Consider the following 3,921-nt stretch of genomic DNA (forward strand, 5'->3'; position numbering starts at 1 on the left):
GGGGGGCCGTCCTGGGCGCTGTGGGGGGTTGAGCAGCATCCCTGGCCCCACCCACTCGATGCCAGAAGCCTCCACAGTGTGACACCCACAGATGTCCCCGGACGTCACCCACTGTCCCCTGGGGGCAGGGACACCCCGGGTGAGAACCACGAGGGACCGCTAAATGAAGATTGGGTGGAAAAAGTAGAATTTTCACTGCCTCCAGGAACAGATAAAAAATTTGCATAACTGAATGATAACTTATCACTCGCACGCTGCCAGTGGGAAGTAAAATGATCCGGCCACTCTGGAAAACAGTCTGGTGTTTTCTCTAAAATATTAAACACGCAGTCATGCTCCTCGGCGTTCATCCCTGGGTGTTTATAAAGACTCGTGTCTGCTCAATGCTTACACAGTGAAGCGGGCTTCTTCACAACAGCTGAAAAGTGGAGTCGGCCCAGACAGATGTCCTTCACCAGGTTACCCTCTGGCCCACCCGTGCTGTGGAATACTACTCGGCAGTGAAAAAGGATAAACCAGCTGTACGTGAGCCACCTCCGTGGATCTCCAGATAATTTCGCTGGAGTTGGGGGGGGAACATTACATACCTATGGTTCCATTTATATAACTTTCTCAAAATGACGGAAGTACCAAAAAGGAGAACCTCTGGGTGGTCGCCAGGGGCCAGGGGTGGAGATGCCCCAGATCTTCCCTGTGTCAGTGTCAACGTCCTGGTCGTGACCATACTGCGGTTTGAGAAGATGTGGCCGCTGAGGGAGACCCATCCAGGGATCGCGGCTCCCTCCCTGTTATTTCCCACAGCTGCGTGTGGCTCTATGGGCATCTCAGTGTCTAAAATGTCATTAAAAACAAATCACTTAAAACACTTTGGAAAGAAAATAGAAATCATCCTAAACGATAGCGAAGTAGGAATTATTGGTGCAATGCAGGATTGGCCTTCTCTGACCCCACGACACTGGGACGTGTGACCCCCAGTTCCCAAGGGCGCGTGGAGGTAAAGAGGTCGATGGTGGGATTCGGTGCAGAAGAAACAGCAGGTGCCCTCTCGTCCTGGCACTGAGGTGGCTGGAGGTCCACCCGGGCTTGGGGGGAGAGCGTTTATCTCGAACCATCCACCCGTCCAAGCTCACCACCCTCACTCAAGGAAACCATAGTGTCTGCCCCAATTCAGGTCCACCCAGAACCTCAGGATGGGACCCGATCTGGAAAGAGGGTCCCTGCAGACGTAATCAGTGAAGATGGGGTCACCCTGGAGTGGGGGCCCAGTGCACTATGGCTCGTGTCCTCATAAGAAGAGGGGAATCTGGACACAGGCCCGCACGGGGGAGAAGCCGAGGGTGGGGTGACAAGGCCCCAGCCCAGGAGGGCCCAGAATGGCGGCCACACCAGAGGCTGGGAGGGGCGAGCAGGATCCCCCCTGGAGCCTGTGGAGCGAGCGCGGCCGTGCCCGCCCGGATCTCGGACTTACAGGCTCCAGAATGTGAGAGAACAAATTCGTGTTGTTTCCTGCTGCCCCGCCTGTGGTCATTTGTCCGGGCCACCCCAGGACACTAATAAGGGAACATTAGCCCCAGACTTTGGAAAGTTCTGGAAAATCCTGCAAAACCAACTGGGCTCCCTCACCCTCTGGCGACCGCCGTCCCTGAGTCTCCCAGGCTTTCTGACGTGATCCCCTCCCCTGTGCTGTTCCCCACCGCCCACCCCCCGACCCAGAGCCGCTCCTGTGCAGCCCTTCCTGCCCCGGGCCCCCGCTGTGTCCTCGGAGGGGACGCCCCGGACACAGGCCGGGAGTCTGAACCGGGGAGCTGGCTCCCGTGGGGCCCGCGGCCTCCGTGCGTCAGCTTGATTCTCAGAGCAGCGTGGGGCACCTGGTAGGGACGTTCTCTGTGACAGTTTGCTGGACGAGCGGACAAAGGAAGGAAGGAAGGACATAGGGCCAGGCCCCCCAGAGTAGGGGTGACGTACCCAGGGCCACAGTGTGCCGTCTCCCAGGTGATCCGGAGCCAGGGAGCTCACCCGGGGTGGTCCTGCCCCCCAGAGGACCCTGGGCCATGTTCGGGGACATCTGTGGTTGTCACACTGGGGGTGCTCCTGGCATCGAGTGGGTGGGGCCAGGGATGCTGCTCAGCCCACTCCCCCCAGTGCCCAGGACGGCCCCCCAGAGAGTGACCCAACCCCGATGTCACAGGGCAAGGGGGAGACCCGGAGCGGAGCGTCCATCAGAGACGACCCCAGCTCTTCCTTGCCGAGCCCCTCCCTCTGAGCCAGCCAGGAGCAGAGGCCGCTGTTCCATGGGCTCTCCTGGGGCCCTCGAAGGTTGCCCCCTGCGAGCACTTACCCCCAGCTGGCCGCGAGCGGGGACTGGGGACGCGGACAGCGTGGCTGCAGGGCGGCGGGCTGGCGAGGCTTCCAGGAGCGGGTCGTGCTGCCGCTCCGTCCTCGGCCCGTGGCCCCGGGGCCTCCCCAGCCGGCTCACGTCCATCTGCTTCTCCCCACAGCTCTCTGGACGCCAGGGCCCAGAGCTGATGGCAGACAATGTCAGCCACTAACAACATAGCGCAGGCCCGGAAGCTGGTGGAACAGCTGCGGATCGAAGCCGGGATCGAGCGCATCAAGGTGAGCCGGGCGGGCGGAAGAGGGGGAGACCCTCGGGCACAGCGCGAGAGCCGGGGTTTGCGCTCCGGCTGGGCCTCTTGCTGTGTGACCTTGGGCTGCTGACTTAACCTCTCTGAGTCTCAGTTTTCTCAGCAGAAAGGCACAGTTGACGTACACCTTCATTCTGGGTTGTTGTGCCATCCAATGTGCCACAATGCTTCATAAACACAGTGGGACCAGAGTTCTCTGTGAAGCCGACCCCCAGCCCTTGGGATCCTGCCCCAGACGGCCCAGCGAAGGGTCAGCGGGAAGCAGGCCCTGCTCTCTCTCTCTGTCCCTTCATTTGCAGAGCTGTGTCCAGCTCCCTCGTCACGACAGATGGGGACAGAAGTTAGAGACCCGGCCCTGGGGAAGGAAGGACGCAGGGCTGGTCATGGGCTCCCTTCTTCACTTCTGTGCTGACTGAATTTTTTGCAATAAGCACGTTTGATTTTTAGGCTAAAAAAAGAAAAAGGACAAACAGTTCCTGCTTGCAGACGCTTAGCCCGTCGGAGACCGGGAACGTGCAAAGCAAAATGAGATCCCGCACGGCCGGGCGGCCAGCTCTGCACACTGGCTTTTTCTTTACGATTCGCATCCCGTGAAGTTAGCCATTTTTAAAGTGCACAATTGAACAGCATTTGGTGAATTCAAAAGGCTGTGCAGCCAGCACCATCTAGTTCCAGAACATTCCATCAGCCCAAAAAGCACCCCTGTTCCCCTTAGCAGTCACTCCCCACCCCCTCCCCAGCCCCTGGCACCCACAAGCCCACTCTCTGTCTGTGGATCTGTCTGTTCTGGACGTTTCACATCAATGGAATCACACGCTGTGTGTCCTTCTGTGTCTGCGTCTCTCCCTGAGTGTCGTGTGTTCAGGTCCGTCCACATGCAGCTGTGTCAGGGCCTCGCTCCTCTTCACGGCTGCGTAATATTCCAGCGTGTGGGGGGACAATGTTGTGTTTATGTAGATGAATTTTAAACCCACGAGGGGACATCAGGACAACATCCAGGGTTCACAAGTTTTCCCCTTTCAAAGGGCATGGACCAGCGGGCCAGTCATGGCTTCTGACACTTTTCAAAGTCACCTTTGTGGCTAGGTAAGGACCAAGAAGTCTCCATCTGGAAGACCTGAGCCATTTACATTTCTAGATCAGTCCTGCTCCAGCTCCCTACTGGAGTAGCCAAGGTTCTCCAGAAAAAAACAGAAGCAACAGGGTGTGTGTATATAGACAGAGAGAGAGAGAGAGAGGTAAACGTATTTTGAGGAATTGGCTGATGAGATTGTAG

At 58.0% G+C, this 3,921-nt stretch overlaps 1 long non-coding RNA gene across 1 annotated transcript in view; it reads left to right on the forward strand.

Moving 5' to 3' along the window:
- Positions 1 to 2,533, forward strand: part of LOC124252186 (uncharacterized) — a 118,774-nt gene extending 116,241 nt beyond the window's left edge. Inside the window, exon 4 of the long non-coding RNA XR_006891932.1 lies at positions 2,499 to 2,533. This is a non-coding gene — a long non-coding RNA (uncharacterized LOC124252186). The remainder of the gene's footprint in view (positions 1 to 2,498) is intronic.
- The last annotated feature ends 1,388 nt before the right edge of the window (positions 2,534 to 3,921 follow it).

The sequence above is a fragment of the Equus quagga genome, chromosome 14, assembly GCF_021613505.1.
Source record: "Equus quagga isolate Etosha38 chromosome 14, UCLA_HA_Equagga_1.0, whole genome shotgun sequence".
Lineage (NCBI taxonomy): Eukaryota > Metazoa > Chordata > Mammalia > Perissodactyla > Equidae > Equus > Equus quagga.